Source organism: Mangifera indica, chromosome 19 (assembly GCF_011075055.1).
Source record: "Mangifera indica cultivar Alphonso chromosome 19, CATAS_Mindica_2.1, whole genome shotgun sequence".
NCBI lineage: Eukaryota > Viridiplantae > Streptophyta > Magnoliopsida > Sapindales > Anacardiaceae > Mangifera > Mangifera indica.
In genome coordinates, this window is record NC_058155.1 from 2974967 (window position 1) to 2999463 (window position 24497).

The 24497-nt window shown below is 33.7% G+C and overlaps 1 pseudogene; it reads right to left on the reverse strand.

Annotated features, from left to right (window-relative positions):
* Nucleotides 1-699: 699 nt before the first annotated feature.
* LOC123203437 lies at nucleotides 700-22766 on the reverse strand (annotated as a pseudogene).
* Between the last annotated feature and the right edge of the window lie 1731 nt (nucleotides 22767-24497).

Sequence of the window (24497 nt, forward strand, 5' to 3'; positions counted from 1 at the left end):
ATATATATATATATATATATATATATATATATATATATATATATTAAACTCTTATTTTGACCTAATTTATGAATATAGTGAACCGATAATTTATTAAATAAATTTTGAGTTTTTCCATGTAAAAAAGGGCCAACACCGTTACCTCTACTTTCATCTTGTCATGGAAGGTTGATGCCAATATGTCAGGAATAATCTGAGGAATACTGATAACAAAGTACTCCATTAAGGAAACTATAACGAAAACTACAAATTTTACTAACCTGGATATATCAGTTCTTATCTGATTAAATGTTTCCTCTTCCTTTTCCCTCTGGCAAATTTCAGCAATAACCATAAACGTATACTCACTAACGTTAGCCCAAGTTAATTTTGTACTCTACCAGTAAGACTGCATAGTAGACTTTCTGTTGAAAAGCAGTGTTTTATAGTCTTTTGTTCCTCTTAAACGCTGATGAGAGTTATTTGTATAATGAATCAAAAGTTGAAACCTAAGTTAAGCAAATCTTTTGCATAGTGAATACACTATAATAAATTATTCTATTGAGTACAGTTTCCGTGTGATTGCTTTTTCTATTTTCACGTTTACTAATGGTCACAACCAAAATAAATATATGCTAGCCTAGACAACCAAAAAAATAAAACAAAAAAAAGCTGCAGACTAGATTTCTGTGCAATAAATAAAACATGGAGAAGAAGAAAAGCCTGTAACAAACTGATTTTTCCATTGCTTGCTACATTCAGTAGTTCTGGTTGTTAAATATTGAATCCTAAATTAAATCTCCCAGAAGCAAAGGGTCCCATAGGTCTAGCCCAGCTGATACCACATCGGGGTAAAACATTGATTTACGGATGTCAGCTGCTATATTTATTTAAGAATACAAGATACTGGGTCAAAACTACAACCTTCAACTCTCCAACTTTAGCCATTGAAGGATGTTTCCAAAAGCCCCACTCGGTATCTCTTCTATACTAGTTCTGCTACAGTCCACATATCTGCACACGTAACATCAAATTGACATAATTAATGTAAAAAACAAATAAGGTATCATAAATAAGGTAAAAAACAAACACTTCACGAATATAGATAAGCAACAAAAAAGTTACCATAGATGGAACTGTCTCTTAGAAGGAGGCAAGTAAGTTGTACTTGTACAGAAAACTCAAAGTAAAAGTAAATTATTTCATTTGCCTGTGCTCCCATATCAATGCTGATGCAGGTCAACATTGTGATTTCCATTGTTAATACATTCATCTTCTGTGCAAGCTCGATAGGCAAGAACATTAGATTGATAAGGGAACCTCGCAAAAGCCTTGACTGCATCACATGTGCACTAAATCAGAACAAAAATTTGGTTGAACTCAATTTAGAACGCTCTCACACGTATTGCTCATCATCATCATCATTAAGGCAATCACTTTGCCTATGTTCTACCCAGCATTATCTTCATCAGAATCAGAAATAATAATAATAGGTGATCGGACAGAATCTCGAGGGAATTCATTCAAATCTGAAGGAGTAAAGGGCTGTGATTTGACAAGATCTCCATCATTATCTTCATCAGAATCAGAAATATTAATAAAAGGTGATCCGACAGTCTTATCTTGAGGGAATTGATCCAAACCCAAAGGATTGAGGGGATGTGATTTGACAAAATCTTGAGGAAATGCACCCAATTCCAAACTAGTATAGGGATGTGATCTAGCGAAATAGTAAACATCAAAGGCATATTAAAATCATGATCAAACAATTAACATTTTAGGAAATAGTAAAGCTTTTTTATTCAATATAGCCTGGGCAGAGGATTTCAGAGGCTGGACCAGGCTAACTTCTAAGAGAAAAGAAATTTTTGTTAGGTGAAAAATATACTAAATAGATTGTTATATACTTGTATACTTGGTTGATTTTAACTCAGTATTTTATTTAAATGACATTGCAGCAAAAGTTTAATCAACCTGAAAGATCCCAACCTTAAAACAGAGTTTTTGATAGACCACCCAAATTGGGAAAAACAATTATAATTATCAATTAAGTCTTAGAGGTGTATAATCTGTGCTTGAAAAAAACTATCCACAGTCATTGGTAACATACTGCCTCAAGATTCATTCAACGATGGTACATATTAAAATCTAAATAATGGTTTAAGAAAACAGTACATTAAATGTTATAATAGCCTATGCACAATTTAAAAGCATCCTCAACTCCAACATGAACATTATCGGACATTGACATTTTGCAAGCAATATTCTATTTACTCTACTCATTCTATATATTTTTAGAAGAATATTGAAAAAATCACAAATAAGAATATCATTGATTTTGCTATTTCATTGCTTTTGTGTTATCAGTTTAATCTCCTCCATTACATATTTCAACTTATTGAAGTTGAGAAGATGGCTTTTTGTCTTCTCAAACGAAAAACTTCGTCCAACAAAACTTTATATCTTCCCGACTTCAATCAACACTAGTCAAAGGTTTAGGTTAGAGAAGAGAGATTGTCGGAGGGAGAGGAAAAGTTCAGAGAGAGAGAGCACCAGTGATGGCGCCGGAGTTTGAAAACTAAACTCTAGGGGAAGAATGTTATTTTTTAAAACTTGACCTAAAGGTTGAAATGGTTAGTTTTTAGGGTTTGAAAAGAAAAGGAAATAAAATTTTAAAGGGTTAGAGTTTCATTAACTTTAACCACCCATTTATGGATAAATGAAATTTTTAAAGTTAAAGGATGGAAACTTCGAAATGCAACATACTTTGGATGGGAATAAGTCCTTTGGCCTAACTTTTTTTAATACATGCACAATTGAGAGACATGGATCACAAAATATATTCTTATCAATGAAATTTTTCTCACCATTAAGGTTTAAAAAAGGCATTTATGTACAAAATATCTTCAACAAAAAAGTTTCAGTAGCCAAGCCTGGAAATTTTTCTCAACTAAGACCCTAGATATAAGATTATTTTACAGCCAATTATAAGGACATCAAAACATTTTTAGTTGACCATACGTAAATAATATTTTAGGATATTAAAGAAAAATATATTACTCAATGAGATATTTATGCCTCACAGGATTACTTTGTTCTTGTTAATAATATATTTTAGGAGTATAATTAATGTCAATAATATTGTTAATAATATAATTTAGGAATATAATTAGTTGTATATTACTATAATACAGAACTGCATTATTAGTGCCTAGTTTATAGCTAGTATTATTATTGTGAAATATTAATTTGAATAATTTCTATATATATTGATAATGAATAGGATACACTTATATATACTGTTACAATCAACTATAATTGGAAATACAATAAACTACTTTCCTATTTTGTTGATCCTAATCCTAATATAACTTTGATTCTAATCCTAATATAATATGTACACCTCATATACAACTCAACACTCTCTCTCAAGTTGGAGCATATAAATTATATGCATCAAGCTTGATACAAATAAAATAAATATGTGGACCTTTGAGAGATTTAGTGAGAATATTCACTAGTTGGTTGTTTGACTTGACTTAACTAGTAGTAATGCAACCAAAGTGAACTTTTTCTCAAATAAAATGACAACTACTTTCTATATGTTTAGTCCTCCAGTGAAACACCGATTTATAGGTTGGTGAAGGGCAACTTGATTATCACAAAGTAACTTTATCTATGATACTTATGCAAATTTCAACTCTTAGATCAACTGTTTCAACTAAATAAGCTCACAAGTTGCTAAGACCATTCCATAATATTTTGCCTCTGCACTCGGTCTAGCAACAATATCTTACGTCTTACTTTTCCAAAATGTCAGGTTTCCTCCAACAAAAACACAAAAACCTGAGTGTAACGCCATCAAATGAAGCGCCTACTCAATCGACATCAAAATATCTAACAATATGTGTATGACCGATGTTTTCATATAACAAACCTTCGTCTAGTGCACCCTTGATGTACCTCAAAATTCAAACAATTGCATCCCAATGACTATCACACAAAGATTATAGAAACTGACTAACAACACTAATAGAGAAGGAGATATTAGGTCGTGTAATGGTGAGATAATTAAACTTACCAACCAGTCTTTGGTATCTTCTAGGATCTACAAAAGGCTCTTGTCCAAGTAAGAGCTTGGAATTAGGATCCATAGAAGAGTCTATCGATTTGTAGTCTAACATCGCTATTTCTTCCAGAATATTCTATGCATGTTTTCTCTGTGAGATAATAATACCTGAGCTAGATTAAGCAACCTCTATACCAAGGAAGTATCTCAGCAATCCCAGAACTTTTTTTCTGGTGACATATGTCTATAGAAAACAAAATAATCAAACTTATACCAAACCATACCAAACTTTTAGATGATAATACTAAAGCGTCCAAACCAGACACGAGGGATTGTTTCAATCTATATAAAGATTGACTAAATCTACATATCAAGCTAGACTCCCCCTGAGCAACAGATTTAGGCGATTGCTCCATATAGATTTCTTCTTGAAGTTCACTATGAAGAAATGCATTTTTAATATTCAATTAATCAAAGGCCATTGTTTGATGGTAGCCATAAATAAAAGCAGATGAAAGACATGTTAGCCATGGGGGAAAATGTGTCATATTAATCTAACCCATAAGTCTGTGTGTACCTTTTTACCACCAAACATGCCTTTAATTGATCAACATAACCATTCGGACCAACCTTGATAGTATAAACCTAACGATAACCAACAATCGATTAACCTGGAGGCAATGGAACTAATTCCCAAGTATTATTGTTATGCAATGTAATCATTTCTTCAACTATTGCTTGATGTTACTCGAGATCAGATAGCGCCTTATGAATATTGGAAGAAATGCAAATAGAGGAAATTGTGGACACAAAATCATATGATGAGATAATCGATGATAACTAAAGAAATTATAAATTGGATGAGGGTTACAAGTGGATTGCATACATTTACGAATGGCAATAGGAAACTAATCATCAGGAAGCAAGACCACAGTGGTTAAGGAATCCAGAGCAAGAAGTGTATCACTAAGAGCCTTAGGAACACAATGTAAGAGGAACATGAGTATCATCTAGAAAAGAAGGATACTATAGGACAAGTACAAACTCAAGAAGAGAAGCAATGTTAGTGATGGGAAAGATCTCGATTATAAAGTCTTTTCCTGGTGGAGATGCAAAGAAGAAGAGAAAAGATTCAAAAATTGTAACATCAACAGATATGAAGAATTGATGTGTGACTGGAGAATAATACCTATACTCTTTTTAAAGACACGAGTATCCTAAGAAAATAAACTTGGCAAACAGTTTATCTTGATTAGGGGAATGAATATGGACAAAACACATATAACCAAAGACACGTAGAGGAAGACAGTATAACGGCTAATAAAGGAAGAAAATAGAATAAGGTATCTTGTTTGTAGAACTAAAGAAGGCATCCGATTAATCAAGAAAAAAAGTCTGTTTAGCATTTGCCCAAAACCAAAAAGGATCCTGATTATTAAAAACAAGGTGCGGGCAATTTCAATGACATGTTTATTGTTACACTTAGCAACCCTATTTTGTTGTGAGGTGTAAGCACAAAATTATTGATGAAGGATTCCCTGGGAAGACATGAATATAATAAAAGGGGTAGAAAACATTCGTGAGCAGTGCCACTTCTCAACACAGTATCAAATTGTGTCTTAATTTCAGCACAAAATGATTCAAATATAAAATATAACTTTGAATGATATTTCATTAAAAATAACCTAGTGCAACAAGAATAATCATTAATAGATGTGACAAAGCACTAACAACCCAAAATAGAAGAGACACGACATAGACCCCACAAATCAAAATGGACTAACTCAAAAAAGGATGCAACCCATTTGTTGCCATGCTTTAGAAATAAACTATGGGAATGTTTTCCAAACTGAGATGACTCACAACTTAAAGACTTTAAATTAGATAGACCTAGTATCAGTTTTTGAAACTTTAGTAAACTGAGGTGACCCAAATGATTATGAGCTAAAGACTCAGAGACGGTGCATGTTATAGGAACAGAAGATAAATTGAGATAATAGAGGTCTTGTGACTCACGTCTAATAGACATAAGGTTAAAAGGATAATTGAGAACATAAAGAACAAAGTCTAATGGCAATGAGGAAATTGGATGAGTACAACCTACTGCTTTAGCAACTATTTTCAACCCATTAGCTAAAGTAACTAATGGCAAAGATATAACATTAGTAAAATGAGATAACAAGCGAGGGTTACCAAAAATATGATCAGAAGCACTAGAATCAAAGACCTAAGGCCTTAGACCAGAAAACTAAGACATGCAATTGAATTACCCGAGTGAGTAATGGAAACAACAACTGAGGAAAATTGCTTATTAGCCTGATACCCGAGATATTCTTCATAATCAATACCAGTAAAAGTTAAGGATGACTGTGTCTATCCTGATTTAGAGTCAGATCCTTCAAAAGACATGGTTGAGTTAAAGTTACACGAATTAGAGTCAGATCAAACAGGTTTAAAATATGCTTCAATCGACTCAGAGAGGACTAGAAACTAAATAGGAACAAAAATCCAATGAAAATCAATCTTTTTTTGACGATGGTGATAATGTGTCCAACGACGGAAGGTGACGAAGTTTTAGGGTTTTGTTTGTTGGTGTCTTCTGAGTGTACTAGTGCGAGCGGTAAGGAATCACTCTATCAAGAGACAAAGATTAGTGTAGGAAGCCATTAGGAAATCAAGTAGTGCATGCAACGGTTAACGATGATAGTCTTCTAGGGTTTTTCTAACAAGAGAGAGACAATCAAGCAGGTGTTTTTAGACTTTTGATTCAATACTGAAGGAGGGAGATCGAGTTTCATCAAAAATCATGGAATATCAACATTGAAAAAGAAGACCTTCGTGATGATGGCCAAAAAAGATAACCCAAGCATAGAGAAAGGAGACTAATTGATTGAAAGGGGATTGCTTTAAACTGATAGGTTGGTGAAAGGTTTTTTCAGCTTTGATACCATGTAAATATCAGTTTGAATAATTTTTTTTGTACATTGATAATGACTAGGGTACACCTATATATGCTCTTACAACCAACTATAATTGGAAATACAATAAACTACTTTCTTATTTTTTAGATCATAATCCTAATACAGCTTTGATTTTAATCCTAATATGATTTGTATGCCTCATATACAACTTAACAATTTCTTTCTTACTTTAGTTGTTTCCTACTTTATGAGTCCTGCACATGTGTATATATCTACACATATAAATGAAAAAGATATCATGTTCTATTTTTCCAAATTTCATGGTATCAAAAAAGTTCAACTCTAACCCTAGTTGCTTCATTTCTCGTCTTTGCCTAGTTTGTTTATTGTGAGGGTAGATCAATCCCTTCTTGTGTGATTGATCACTTGTGCCTCTGAATTTGAAGGTGCGTGCCATTGTTTTTTTTTTTTTTCTCATTTCTTTTTGGTGATTAAAGATGGTAAATAATATGTTTACTTTGATCTTCGTGCCTCTATTGGCATAATTGTGAAATTTAATAGAAGAACTTATGCACTTTGGTCCTAAGCTTTCTATACTTTTTTGGATTCCCAAGGTCACAAACATCATCCTTTTGATAATATGCCTAATTCTAAGGATTTCAAATATGTAACATGGCGTCAGTCTGATACGAACCTGGTAGTCCCTGCAGGTTTTTCCAGTAGACTCTACAGGAGTGATGCTTCTCAACAGCAAGACCAGCACAACACCGCTAAAACTTACACCTGAAGCAACCCAGTTCCAGTATGCAGTAGAGTCCAAGATTGATTTTCGCCACACAATTGAAAAATAGAATGTATTAAACTTAGAGAAACTGATTAACTATCACAATGGCAAAATATTTGTATTGATTCAATTACTGCAATGGATACACTGTTCATCTACAGTTGCAAATCATTTACATTAATCCTTCCTCTGTTCACTAACAAGAACATAACCAAAAGTACACACAAATCAATCCCTTCCAGTTCCTTTCCCCGAGAGGCTACCTCTCCCTGCTCTTCTCTTTCTTCTTAATTGTTCGCCTCCATTTCTTTCCTCCTCTCCTTTTATATCAAGCTCCTCAATGTTGCTTTCCCGCTCTTCACTTGCCACATCAGCTTTGGGTGCCTTTATGGTTTCCTCTGGCTTCTGGTGCACGCTTGCTGTTTTTGTTTTCAGCTGAAGTTGGCCTATGGCTTCTGCTCCAGTCTGTTGGTCTCCAGGGCCCTCTCTTGCTGTCCCTTTCTTCTCGCTTTTATTCCTTACATAGACCCTTGCTCTAACACAGTCTAATTGTGCAATCAAGACATGGATGTTAAATGCCTTGGAGCCTACGATTGTTGCCTTTGTTGATTTAGGATTTCATCAAAGAGATGTTTTCTAATAATGGTGCCAACTCTCATATCTTCTCTTTGCTCGAATAACTTATTAATAACAAGCAAGGGGAGAAGAATTTGCAAAATGTTTTGTTACACATAGAGGGATCATCAATGAATTTTGTCAACTTCAACCTTTCTTTACAGATTTAGAGACTTAAAAGAGACAATAGGGAGACCTATTTGTATGTGGTTTTTTTATGAATCTAAATGAACAATATATTACTATTAGGAGTCAGTTGCATAGGGAAACCGTCATGCCTACACTTCAATCTGTGTTCTCCTGCCTACAGTCTGCTTTTTTAACCTTGTGTTCTCTTAGTATGGATCTTAAGCATTTCACCATGGTTGCATGTGACAGTGGCAAAGGTAAAAAGAGTGATCAGTTATGTGATTTTTGTGGTAAATGAGGGCACATTGCAGATCGATGTTAGGATAAGCATGGCAAATCTAAATAGGCTATCAAAGGTAATAAGTCATCTAATATCCTTAAGGCAGTGGTTGTTACTCTTTCTTCTAGTGAACCTAATTCTGAAACCTTTGGTTCTAGTCCTAAAGATGTTTACAAATCTCTAAGGAAGAGTATAAAAGGCAACTTCACTCTCAATAGAAAACTACTGCCTCTCTTGTCTTTTAGTAGGGTACTAGGGCGTTTCTCTGATAATTCCTAGTTAATTGATTCAGGTGCGTTAGTTCATATAACAAGTAACCTGTATCAATTCAAAAGTTTTACACCTTATCAGTCTTTTTCTCTTGTTACTGTTATTGATGGTTATGTTTCTATAGCATTTGGTTTTGGTACCATTAATGCCTCCTAACTTGTTCTTAATCGAGTCTTACATGTTTCAAAATTATCATTTAACCTCCTTTTTGTTAATCAACTTGCCAAATCTTTGAATTGTTTTATGATTTTCTTCCCAACTCATTATGTTTTATAGGATCTACAGACGATTACGATGATTGGACACGACTTTAAGTTAGGGGAGTTTATTACCTTAATCTTAGTTCTGTGCCTCCTGTTGCTACTGTTGGGAGTGTGTCCCCTTATAATTGGCACTGCTATTTGGGTCATCCTTCTATTTCCAATTTAAAAAAGGTTTTGTCCTTTAGTGAGCCTATTTTTAAAATAAATTGTGATGCATGTCAATTAGGAAAACATCACAAAACTTCTTTTCCTTCTAAAGAAAGTCAAAGTTTGTATCCTTTTGATTTAGTACATTTGGATATATACAATCTCTTGTTACTATGTCAGGCCATCAATATTTTATTACCTTTGTGGCAGAATAAAATAAAAAGATCATATGCATCGATATGAAAGATATGAAATAAACACTCAATTATACGATGACACATCATTTGTGTATTTAAACTGTATACAAAAAATGTGCACATATAACATTGTCCATTATATATTGCACATACAAGACATTGGGTCTTGAATTAGTTATAAAGTAGTTTAAAAGATCTTTTAAAATAAAATATGCATGTATATAAAGATACTACATTAATCATGGTAGCACTAATAACATTGTTAATCATGAATTAAAAGTTTGCATCCTACTTAATATGAAACAGATATTTCCTAAGTCATATGAACATGTATAAATGATATTTGAGATAAGATGAAACTATATCAGAAATAAGTCATAAGCATAAAAAAATAAGAATATACTGTAAAGATGGAAAGAGCATTTCTTAATTATATGCAGTGGAGAAGGTATATATCTTATTTAATTACCTCGAGCTGGATTCTCCTTTACAGGAATTTGAAGATGTTAATCTCTTATTAGAGCGCGGTTCCTCTTCATCGATGACGATACATTTGGATAAAACCCCAGAAAATGGAGGCGTTAAAGCACCAAGAGAGCCTCTATAATTGCCCATCCACCCTATAGGTGCACCAATCCTCGGCTCAAATGCGAATGGCTGAGGATACATCAGAGGAAGGACATCACCAATGCCTGGCCCAAAAGCATGTCTAACTTTCCCCATCATACCTGTTCCACCCACTGCCCCAGGTTCCCTATTCCCTCTTCTGTAAACACCATCACCACCAGCATGACTTGGCTGCAAAATACTCCTTTCAGCAACACCCCCAGCACAAACACCACCTCCATTATTATTACGACTATTTACAATGTTATTGCTCACAACTTGCTCTATTGCTTTACTCATCACCATACTTTTTCCCAACTGAAAATTCTCCCTACAGTCAAATTTTCAAAAGAAAGAACTAACATTATTGAAAATATACTCTCTAGTCAGAATATTTTGCCGGAAATCTGTCCACACAAACTTACCGAAAACTTAAATATTGATGTAACTAATTTAGAAGAGAAGATTAATGGAATAATAATGACACTTTTCAATTGAACTTTATTAAAGTAAAGGGAAAAATAGGATATCATCATGTTGGGATTATTTGATAAATGTAATACATTTGTTCTAATTTAGACAACTTACTGCAATTAAAGATTCACTATATAATCAATTTTCCAGAGACTCTGAAAGAAATACCTCATATTACAATAGGTTTTGACAAATAGACCACAGATTTTGTTTTTTAAGATTTAAAAATATATAATTACAACAATAGTGCAGTATTGATAGCTTCCAAATTTTTTAGGAGATTGTCATAGCCTTCCCCCCAGGTTTTCAAATTTATCATAAATATTATAACTTTTGCACTTCCTAGCATAGATTACTCTCAAAATTTGAAAAATTAACATTGATGCCCCCTTGCATTATCAAATGGGACCTCAAAGTTTAAAAAAATTATCATAAAAGACTCCTTTATACTAACCTTGTCACATTGCCATTATGTTTGCATAACAATTTTCTTCTAAGACTAAAGTTACCACAAATGACAACATAATGAAATTAAGGCAAGGGATATCCATGACATAATCTCAAAATTTGAGTAGTCTATGATAAAAAGTGTGAAAGTTGTCATCCAACTGATAAATTTGGAAAACTTAAGGGTAGTTTAAATATTTTGCCTACATTTTTGCCTATTTGTAGTTTATTTAATTATTTAATTCTAATGTACTTGAATTAGTTATAAAGTTGTTTAAAAAATAAGCATGTACATCAACGTTGCCAAATAGAAAAGAATCACAAGTTAGCTCATGGTGGTCAGTAATAATAGCATGACTCATTACTTAGAATTTGAATTTTACTAGATATGAAAGTTAGATATCATAAGTCATGAACATACCAATATATACAGTAATTGGGATCAAATGAAAACCATAAGCTTGGAAATAGAGTATATATAGAGAGCATTACTTAATCAGATCAATTACCTTGAGCTGGGTTCACCCTTAAAGAAATTTGAAGCTTCCAGTCTCCGGGAAAGTGATTCAAACTCTTGAGCGAACAATAAATGGATCCCGCACTTCTTTATAAACAAAGAACACGTGAAATCAAAGAAGGCCTTCATATTGCAAGTGAATTTTCCAGAAAGACCGCAATTATACCCCATAATTATGTGATCTGAGTTAATAGAGCCGAGTCCATCAACTGAAATTTCTTTCACACAAATTGTCATATTAACACGGTTGAATTTATAACACAGTTTATACTGAAAACTATTCATATGGTAGCCAGTGTGACCGTCAATTCCTACAATGGCGCAAAATACAAACCCCAAACACTTATGATTCAACGAACGTTGTGGTAGTGCTATATGAGATCCACTACTTTGAATACCAAAGAACCCTGGAATCTCACTTCCAGGGAAACAAATATGACCTTCTGGACAGCCAACTCTCCACTGCACCATAAAATTAAAAATGTTAATTTAACATCATGTTTTTCTTAAGAGAAAACAAAAGTGAAATCATATGAGACTCTGAATATGCGAGACTGAAAAATACCTTTGCTTCTTCATGCCAGAAAGCTCTATCTGAATAATTATCAACCAAAGCATCATCCAAAATGTTTCTGATCTCTTTCCAATCCACATTCAAGCAGCTGGTGAAACTAAGTAAGTATCCATAAGATGGAATTATGAAACCTGATAATGTTTTCAGCAATTCACAACCCTCTGCCTCTAGATTTTGCATCTTACACGGCAGCTTTGGTAAGTATTGAAGCCTATTACAAAACTTTATGTTGAGGATAGACAGCTTGGAGAGGTTCATGATGCTTGTAGGTAAGGTCTCAAAATTATTTCCGGCTAATTCTAAGAACTTAAGAGAGGACAATTGGCCAAAGTTATGGGGCAACTCTGAGAGATTGCAGTGATTCAAATTTATTCTCTCTAAAAGAAGGCAACCTGATGAAATAGGTGATAGCATACGTGTCAGCCCTTGACTCTTACATCTCTCCAAAGATAAATCATGAAGGTTTTTCAAACGTCCTATAGACGAAGGTACTTCTCTCAAATCATTTGCTACTAGCACTTTCAAACTTTCTAAATTTCCTATGTCTTCAGGCAATCTATGAATTTTCGAACAACCAGAGATAAAAAGATATTTCAGAGACTTCAATTTAAAAATGTCATTTGGAAGACTTTTAAGGCTTGAACAATTTCTAAGACTCAATCTTATCAGAGATGATACTTTCCCAATCGATGGAGACAATTCTTTTATTGCAGTTTCATCTAAATATAACTCTAGGATATTAGATGGGATCTCTGGAACAATCTTTAGATTTGACAAACCAGAGAGATCAAGCTGTTGAAGAGATGTCAAATTACAAACACTGCTTGGAAGACTTTCAAGGCTTAAACAGTTCTTAAGATTCAGTTCAACTAGCCGCGAAGGACTTTCTATGGAAGAAGACAACCTTTTTATTGCTGTTCCATCCAAACACAATCTTTCCATATTACATGATATCCTTGGAGCTATGTTGAGCTTAGAACAGTCAGAGAGAATAACAACTCTTAAGGACTTTGATTGAATGCCAATTGGAAGGCTGACAAGGCTCTTGCAATTTCTTAGATTCAAATTAACAAGTTTATCAAGATTCTGAGATGGAGGAGTGATCTCAAACAAATGTTTGCAACCTTCTCAAATCAAGCTCTCTAGATTTTGAGCCTCTGAGAGGTCTGGAACTCTAAAAAGATTATCTGAGTTACTCAGATCAATGTATTTTAAAGGAGCAAGGTCCTGTAACAGAAAAGGAAATGACCGATACAAATTAGAAAATACAATTTTTAAAATTTTATGATAAGAGATTTTCATATGAAATCAACATAAACCTGGATACCCATCCAAAGTTGTTCAAGATTGCTGTTACACATCTTCAATACAACAAGGTTCTCAGGACAAAATTTCTTAGGCAACAATAGGAAGGGGTAATGAACCCAGCAGAGGCATCTTAACTCTGAGAAATCAAATTCAATGTTGTCAAAACCATGAACCTTATTGTTGCATCTCGAATATAAGATATTTACTATCAAGACGTTTAGATTAGCCATGTCTGAAAAAGCATGAGGATTTAAATGTATCTCTCTCATTTTAACCATATCGAAGAGCATGCCTCTTATTTTATCGGTTCCCTACAATCAAAATCAAAAGATCAGTTAACAGTACAATAACCGGATGTACATCCCAAACCCAAAACCCCACATGAACTTTCTATATGGAAAAAATGAAAAAAATAGTCTCCTAGTTCAAATATTTCAAGATATCCCATGCATTATAAAATATAAATTAAAAGTTAATCCCATGTATACTTACCATGTTTTTTTTCAATATAGTATAGATATCATCATGATGCCACAATCGACTACGTTGGCCAAGTTTATCGACAAGCTCTTGTCGAACAATTTCCCAACCCATTTCTTGAATCAAATCATGCATTCCTATAGTGTTGTGTGAAATAGTTATAAGAGCTTTATCAACAAGAACACATACTCCAATAAGTGAACTAAAGGCACCAACTATATATTTATCCCATCTTTTAAAGAAGCATGCAATATCTAAAAATAAAGTCTTCTCTTTATCGGATAATCCATCATAACTGATTTTAAGCACTGTTTGGATGACCTCATTCGGAGATTTTTTTAATTCATCCAATGCACTTTCCCATTCAATTTTTTCTCTACCAAGTAGAAAGCATCCTAAGACTTCAAGAGCTAAAGGCAAACCTTTTGTATAATCTATTACTCTTTCTGAAAGCTTCAAGTAAACTTCATCAATTGGATGGTTTCGTTTGAAGGCATGTTGTTTAAAAAGTCGAAGTGATTCATCACTACATAATCCTTCGACCTCATATATGGTAGAATCATTCAATCCACAATTTTTAAGCACCTGTCTATCCCTTGTGGTTATTATGATTCCACTTCCAATACCCAAGTTTTCAAGATCTCCAATTAATTCTCTTACTTGTTTCAAATCTGTCACATCATCAAAAACAATAAGAACCCTTTTACGTTTGAGCCTTTCTTTTGTGAAAGTGACCCTTATATCAAGGTGTGCACCCCCCAATATTGTAGAAAGAAGTTCTTTTTGCAAATGGGGTAGTTTATTTTTATTTGATGCTTCCCTAACATTTGGAATAAAATAAGAAGCTTCAAAATCACTTGATATTTCATTGAAGACAGCATTGGCAAGAGTCGTCTTGCCTATGCCACCCATACCCCATATTCCTACCTTGCATACTTCAGTCAACCCTTCAAACAATAAAGATTTAATTTTCTCGATCTTGATTTCTATTCCAACTAAGTTCTTATTATCAATAGAAGACTTATCATTCAAAATCTTCAAAATATGTTCAATAATTGTCTCTATAAGTTTCGATTCGGGCCTACAATAGAAACAAAAGGTAATAACAACAATAAGCTAATCAACAAGTTAATGAAAAAGAAATAAAGACAAAATCTGATTCCAATAGCCCAATTTTGTCCATCCTTGAAAATTACAAATTTTTTAGGCTTGGTCATTGTAAATAATTTAAGTTCGATTTGGTTACAAAAACTAAAAGATATAGTAAAGTTACCATCTTTATTTGAATACACAATCCGACCTTTTCAATAGACATCATATTATAATTAAAGTTTATATTTTGGATCTATCACGTAGCTATATATAAGAATTATGGGCCATTAGGTCAAGACCCCAAGAAGAGCTGATGGCATAGAGAGCTTGTACAATAAAGCTTAGAAGAGATATAACTTTTATCAAGAAACTGTTTGCTGTCTGGTTATCAATTTAAAAGAAAACTTTCCAAACTAGATTGTTTGGTTGTTGTTGTACTCATAAAAATATTTATAATAGATGAAATTACCAAAATAGTGTATGATAAATGTATTTGTCCAATTACTGAAACATGCGTTTAGGGGTTCATAAATAAAATTTAAAAATTAAAAACCCCAAAACAGAAAACAGTATGAAAGCAAAAACATTTACCTGATGGCATTTGAATCAAAGCCACACAGATTGCCGGCTTCCGTCAATGCAATCCTCCATCTCTGCAACATCTCTGGTCTGTCCCTAAATCGTACTTCATGCATAGCAAACGCATCTCCAAAAGTCCCCGTCTGCTTCCGTACATCTGATGGATCTATACGATAGAAAACCGGTATCACAATCTGACCGTTCATTTTCTTGCAATCGAGTATCTTTACAAGTTCTTCGAGGCACCATTTAGAAGAAGCATAGCGATGAGAGAAAACGATAATTGAAATCTTTGAACCTTCAATTGCCTTCAAAAGAGAAGGTGAAATCTCATCTCCTCTTTTAAGTTCGTAATCGATGAAAGTTTCAATCTTTTGTTAGTTTTTCTTTCTTCATGGCTTCATGCATGGTAACTGCTTTCTTCATGGCTTCATGCATGGTAACTGCAGCAGTTACTTCTTCATGGGATAATGGTAACTGCTTCATGCAGTTACTTCTTCATTATGTAATGGTCTGTAACTCCCATGCATAACTCCACAATTTCCGTAGCATTCTTGATGGTAGAATGCTTCTTCAGGCTATAAATAGGGTCCCTGGGTGAGCTTTTTCTATACTGAAAACATACACCATTCTATGAGAAAAAGAGATCACCTGGAAGACGAAAGTTCAGAACAATTTCCAGAGGATTATTCTGCATCAAATCGTCAAGCAATGGCTGGAGGTTAGTGTTTAATATTCCGCATATTAATTTTGGTTTCTATCTTGCATACTCAGTATATATATGTTTAGATAGAGACCATATACATGTTCTATCATTTGGTATCAGAGCTTTTTTATGCCTTTGCCTTGCTTTGATGTGTTAAACATGCATAATTTTATGAAATCCCGAATTTCTTTAGAGAGAGAAAGTTGGTTGTTGGCATTTTTTGAATACAATTTTTATTTAGATGAATTCTACATCAAAAACTAAGAATTTTGGTATATGGAATGTCAAAATCAGAGTTTTGTAGGCTGATTTAGAGTGCAAAATGTATACGGGTCTGAAACCGGGTCTGTGGACCCGAATCTTGACCCGGCTAGAGGTCAGGGACGATCTTCAGATGACATGTCGTTTGCTTTTGGTTTCTATAGACGACATATCATACGCATCACTTCTGTCTCTTTTATTATGCACTGCCAGCCGACATGACATCTGCATTCATCTCTAGCGGATGACATGTCGTTCATCTACTTTATTAAAATTAAAAAAAAAAAAAAAAAAATATCATTCAGTTTCGTGTCTTGAACCCAGGCCACAAGGTTCTGAGTCAGACACTTGCCGCTCAGCCAACTTTCATTTTCGTTGAGAATTTGGGACATCGTACATTGTTATATGCTTTAGTTTTAGTTGCCATGAATAATAACTTTGTTAGGGTTAAGTTTGAATATTTTTTGGCCTTAATAAAATATATTTTTTATAATATGTGATTGCCAAAATTATTATTATTAATTTTAATTGGATAATTTAAGTTTCATTTATCCAATTTTTAGTGTTTATTAAATAATTTAATATTATTTATATGATTAATTTTATGCATAATTTTAGTTTAATTGAAATTATATTTTAAATAATTTCTTAAGGATTATATGCATAAAATTAGATGTCATGTGATTAGTATAATATTTGATTGATCATAGAGTAGCCACAGCATCTTTGATTACATCAAAATTATACATTAAGTATCTTGAGATCACATTTAGCTATATGACATCAATTGTAATTAATTATGTAAGTATGATAAATCTTATCCCACAGGAATTTTTATTATATTTATGTGATTAATTAGGATGAAATAACAAATTATTTTTCTTAATCTACCCACAAGAATTAAGAAAAGGAATATAATTTGGTAGTTTTATCATACGGTTTATATATTTGTAGATAAACCTATTTAAATTAAAAACTTAGCCCACAGACAGTTTTTATGTTATATGGTTTATATATTTAAAGCATGTTTATACATTGGTAGAACATGATATTAATTTTGATAGCTTCAAATTTAGTGACTTAAGCGTGTATGTTAATATTTATTTGCAGTTATTCAACCTGTGAATTTCTCTGATAATGTATGTGATGTTCCTATTTTGAGTGGTGACAATTATAAAATTTGGAAGGAGAGAATTCTTCTCCAATTAGGGTGTATGGACAATGATTATGCTATTAGGAAGGATGAACCACCTACAGCTACAGAAACTAGCACTCAGAATGAAATTGCCCTGTATGAACGTTGGGAGCGATCTAATCGCTTGAGTATGATGTTCATCAGGACACGCATATCTACTAGTATTCGTGGTTCAATCCCTGAGTGTAATAATGTCAGGCAATTACTGAAGGCTATTGATGAACAGTTTGAGTCTTCAAATAAAGCACTTGCCAGCACTCTAATAACAAAGTTTACATCAATGAAGCTCACTAGTGTTAAAGGTGTGCGTGAGCACATCATGCAAATGAGGGATCTTGCAGCTCAACTTAAGGCTCTTGAGATTGAGATGTCTGAATCTTTCCTGGTGCATTTCATTCTAAATTCTCTTCCACAACAATACGGACCTTTCAAAATCTCTTATAACACACATAAGGAAAAATGGTCAATCAATGAACTTCTGACCATGTGTGTTCAAGAGGAAGGAACGTTGTTGATTGAAAGGAATGAAAGTGCACATATGGTTACACAAGGGAAGAAGACGAAAAACCAAGCTAAGTATAAGGGAAAGGATAAAATATTCAATCAACCCGAATTTAAGAAGGAATCCAAATGTTTTTTCTGTAAAAAGAAATGACATGTCAAAAAGGATTGCATTAAGTTTAAAGCTTGGCTTGAAAAGAAAGGTAATCCAATCTCACTTGTATGTTATGAATCTAATATGGTTGATGTTTGTCATAACACTTGGTGGATTGATTCTGGTTCTACAATCCATGTTTCAAATACCTTACAGGGCTTTCTAAACCAAAGGAAGCCGATGGCCAGTGAACAAAGCATCTATTCAGGAAATAAGATGCGTTCACATGTGGAAGCGGTCGGAACATGCAGATTAGTTTTAGATTCTGGTTTTGTTTTGGATTTAGAACGAACCTTTTATATTCCAAGTTTCTCTAGAAACTTGATTTCTGTTTCAAGACTTGTACCCTTTGGATTTTCCTTTACATTTAATGAAACTGCATTTAGTTTGATTTATAAATCTGCAGTTGTGGGAAATGGTACATTGTCTGATGGTTTGTTCCGAATTCATTTACAAAATAATGTTTCATTTAATTTGATGCATGTTCAAGATAATGTTGGTATTAAAAGAAGTGTTATGAATGAAAATTCCTCTATATTGTGGCATCGGAGATTGGGACATATCTCCATAGAAAGAATTAAAAGGTTAGTGAATGATGGAGTACTATATACTCTAGATTTTACTGACTTTGATACTTGTGTGGATTGTATAAAGGGAAAACAAACCAACAAGTCAAAGAAAGGTGCCAAGAGGAGTTCAGACATATTAGAAATCATACATACAAATATTTGTTGTCCTGATATGGATGCTTATGGTCAAAAATACTTCATCTCATTTATTGATGATTATTCACGATACATGTATCTCTACATGCTCCATAACAAGAATGAAGCATTAGATGCCTTTAAGGTTTTCAAGGCAGAAGTAGAGAAACAATCTGGAAAACAAATTAAAATCGTGAGATCAGATAGAGGTGGAGAATATTATGGTAAATACACTCATGATGGACAAGCACTTGGTCCATTTGCAAGGTTTCTTGAAGAAAATGGGATTGTTGCCCAATACACTATGCCTGGTTCTCCGGACCAAAATGGTATAGCAGAAAGAAGAAATCGAACTCTATTGGACATGGTGCGGAGTATGCTTAGCAGCTCCAATCTTCCTAAATCACTGTGGGTAGAAGCTCTTAAAACGGCAGTGTATATATTGAACCGAGTTCCAACCAAGGCTGTTTCTAAAACACCATTTGAGTTATTTAAAGGTTGGAAACCGAGTTTGCGACATATACGCGTTTGGGGATGCCCGTCTGAAGTAAGAGTTTATAATCCACATGAGAAGAAATTAGACCCAAGGACTATAAGTGGTTATTTCATTGGATATGCCGAAAAGTCTAAGGGTTATAGATTTTATTGTCCATCACATAGCACTAGAATAGTGGAATCTCGAAATGCAAAATTTCTTGAAAATGACTTAATCAGTGGGAGCGATCAATCTCAGGATTTAATTTTTGAGAAAGATCATTCAGGTACTCAACCACCCATTTCGAATAATAGATTGGTTGTTATTCATAACACCCCTCAAGTTCAAATGGATGTTGAACAACCAATCAATGAAATTCCACAAGTTGTTGATAATACTCTAGTAGATCAAACTGTTCAACAATCGTCAGATATTGTTGAACCTCCAGTTGTACACTCTACTCCACAAGAGGATAGTGTTACAACATTAAGAAGATCAACTAGAATGAAGAAATCAGCTATTTCTAGTGATTATATAGTGTATTTACAAGAAATTGACCATAATTTAGGAGCTGAAGATGATCCTGTTACGTTTTTACAAGCAATGGATTGCAGTAAATCTATTTTGTGGTACAATGCTATGAAAGATGAGATGGAATCTATGAAGAGTAATGGAGTCTGGGATCTTGTCAAGTTACCTAATGGGGCAAAGGCCATTGGGTGTAAATGGGTCTATAAAACAAAGAAAGACTCATTAGGTAACATCGAGAGATATAAAGCAAGACTCGTTGCTAAGGGTTTCACTCAAAAGGAGGGAATCGATTATACGGAGACCTTTTCTCCTGTATCTAAGAAAGATTCTTTTCGTATTATAATGGCATTAGTAGCCCATTTTGACTTAGAACTGCATCAAATGGATGTGAAAACGGCATTCCTCAATGGAGATTTAGAGGAAGAGGTATATATGAAACAACCTGAAGGATTCTCCTCTAGTGATGGTGAGCAATTGGTGTGCAAGCTTAGGAAGTCCATATATGGATTGAAACAAGCATCCCGTCAATGGTATTTAAAATTCCATGAGGTTATCTCTTCATTCGGTTTTGAAGAGAATATCATGGATCAATGTATATACCAGAAGGTCAGTGGGAGTAAAATTTGTTTCCTTGTTCTATATGTGGATGATATATTACTTGCAACCAATGATAAAGGATTGCTTTATGAGGTGAAACAATTTCTCTCTAAAAACTTTGATATGAAAGATATGGGTGAAGCGTCTTATGTCATTGGCATTAAGATTCATAGGAACAGACCTCAAGGCATACTAGGTCTATCTCAAGAAACCTATATCAACAAAGTTTTAGAGAGATTTCGGATGAAAGATTGTTCACCGAGTATAGCACCAATTGTCAAGGGTGATAAGTTCAATTTGAACCAATGCCCTAAAAATGAACTTGAAAAGGAACAAATGCAGAACATTCCCTATGCTTCAGCTATTGGAAGCCTTATGTATGCTCAGGTTTGCACAAGACCTGACATTGCATTTGCTATTGGGATGTTAGGAAGATATCAGAGTAACCCAGGTATAGACCACTGGAGAGCTGCAAAGAAAGTGATGCGGTACCTTCAAGGGACCAAAGAATACATGCTTTTATATAAACAGACTGATAATTTAGAGGTAGTTGGTTACTCCGATTCGGATTTTACCGGTTGTGTTGATTCAAGAAAATCAACATCTGGATATATTTTCTTATTTGCCGGCGGAGCCATATCTTGGAGGAGTGCCAAGCAGTCATTGATTGCTACATCTACCATGGAGGCTGAGTTCGTTTCTTGTTTTGAGGCTACATCACATGGTGTATGGTTGAAGAGTTTCATATCTAGGCTTAGGATTGTGGATTCTATTTCTAAGCCGTTAAAAATTTATAGTGACAATTCAGCTACTGTTTTCTTGGCTAAAAATAATAAAAGTAGTAGTCGAAGTAAACATATCGACATTAAGTATTTAGCCATTAAGGAACGTGTAAAAGAAAATAAAGTGGTCATTGAACACGTCAGCACTGAATTGATGATAGCTGATCCTTTGACAAAAGGCATGCCACCAAAAAGTTTTAAGGATCATGTAGAGTGAATGGGAGTTGGTCTCATGTCGTAATTGTGATGGGAGTGAGTTCCATCATGTGATTTGATGTATATACATTTTCTATAATAAAATTATTCAGTTTTTCAATTGATTAAGTTTTCTCATTTTATGTGCACATTTTGGTTGAGAAAATAATCAAATTTGGACCCAGAATAAACATAAGGTTTATTCATTAAGTTATAGAGGAATAAATACATTGTGATACATGGAAGATAATACTCGTTCTTAGAGGACTTATCGCCATGACTCGTGTATTTTATTTCTTTACTTCAGTATGTGGATTGATGGGTTACAGACCAAGTGGGAGAATGTTAGTTTTTCTTTCTTCATGGCTTCATGCATGGTAACTGCTTTCTTCATGGCTTCATGCATGGTAACTGCAGCAGTTACTTCTTCATGGGATAATGGTAACTACTTCATGCAGTTACTTCTTCATGGTGTAATGGTCTGTAACTCCCATGCATAACTCCACAATTTTCGTAGCATTCTTGATGGTAGAATGCTTCTTCAGGCTATAAATAGGGTCCCTGGGTGAGCTTTTTCTATACTGAAAACATACACCATTCTATGAGAAAAAGAGATCACCTGGAAGACGAAAGTTCAGAACAATTTCCAGAGGATTATTCTGCATCAAATCGTCAAGCAATGGCTGGAGGTTAGTGTTTAATATTCCGCATATTAATTTTGGTTTCTATCTTGCATACTCAGTATATATATGCTTAGATAGAGACCATATACATGTTCTATCATCTTTCTCCAACACAAAGCTGCATTCAGGTGGCTCGTAAAGCCATCACGTGTATCCTCACCTCTAAAACTAAGAAAAACATCATACTTCACTGGAGAAGAAGAAGCCATCGTACTTGAATGAAAACAATCTGCCCCTTTGAAGTTTTTGGTCTGCTCAAAGGATTTGGAAAAGGAAAGTATGACTACGGCACTGACAATCCGTGTTCTCTTATCAATGACAGTGGACTGAAAGTGCTAGCATTTTTTTATTTTTATTTGACTTGCTTTCTTAGTCTATTTTCGTTTTTTATTCAACCGGTTCAATCATTTGGATCGATTTCGCAATTTCCCGGGATTAATAATAGTGTAAATAGAAATGGCCGAAGGGTTTATTCTCACCGAAAGAATGCCAATCTCCCAAATATCCGTTTTTAATTTTAAAAATCTGATTAATCTACTTACCAATTATTAAATTTATTAATTTTAAAGATAAAATTATTATTTTATTAAAAATATTAAAAATAAATGAAAATTGTATCTTTTTTCTCTTAATCTTAAAACATAACAATTGCCCCAGCTTAAGTTTAAAAAAGTCACATTCTCCCTTCCCCCCAAAGTTTAACTTTAATATCTGGTCACTTTCTCCCATGTCATCTCTTATGATTTCTCTTTCCCGACGATTCTTTTTCCTTCGACGGTCTACCTCAGCATCTTCTTCTCAAACGACTCATCTTTATAGTTTGAATAGTCGATCAGACAAAGGCGAGATGATGAGAGAGACACCACCAAAGGAAAAGGAAGCATCGGGAGGAAGAGGTTACCACCGATGACGTTGAAAATTGAAAATTAAACCGTAGGAAAAAAAATGTTATTTTTTAAAATTTGGCCTAAAAAGAAATTGTTAGTTTTTAAGATTTAAGAGGGGAAAAGAGATAAAATTTTAAAAATTAGGGTTTCATTAATTTTAACAATCTATGAGTGGGTAAATGAGATTTTTATAGTTAAAGGATGACAATTTGACAGATTAGCAATCTTTGGGTGAGAATTAGTCCTTTCACTTATAGAAATTATTATTTTTAATTAGCCGAAGGACTATTTCTTATCTAAGTTTTAATACAAAAACAAATACACGCTATGAGATTTCAAAAACTCAAATACTCACCTGTGAGCTAACTATTGTTAAAATTTTTTATTAGAAGTAAACATAAAATCGTAATTTTATCATTAAACTCTAAAAATTTGTATCATTTTCCCCCTTTAGTTTGATAAACTAATAATTTTCCTTTAAAATTAAGTTTTAAAAAATCACTCTTCCCCCAACTCTAAGGTTTCAATTTTTTTCTATTGCGGTCACCCTCACAAACTTTTTAAAACTTTTTTCATCCTCCCATTTCAATTTATATCATCTTCGATAACTCAATCAACAACAACTAGACATGTGTCTTTGCATTAAAATTTGGGTGGGAAATAGTCCTTTGGCCTTTTTAATTTAATTAACTTTTTTTACGCTCGAGTCTTCCTTAATGAAAGGCACGAGATTTGTACTTAAGAAGTAACTAGTTATGCAAGCATCAAACAAGATAACGATCAGATGAGGATATGGATAGAAATTCTTCCATCAAAAAACATTGAGAAAGAGTAAATACAACTCAATAATTTTTTTTTGATAACCAGGGACCTCGCCTGTATTTTTTGAACAAATAAACCTGAAATACAATGATTAGACTCACAAAAACTGTATTAAGTAAGTCGATATTAGTATAACAGAGTCTTGAACTCAAGGCTTCACTTTAGAAGTTTTCATACTTCATTAATTTTGCTAACTCTTGATGTCAACTACTCCATAATTTGTTCAATCACATTTCAGTAAAGTCTTATATATTGAGAAATAAGACAATTTGA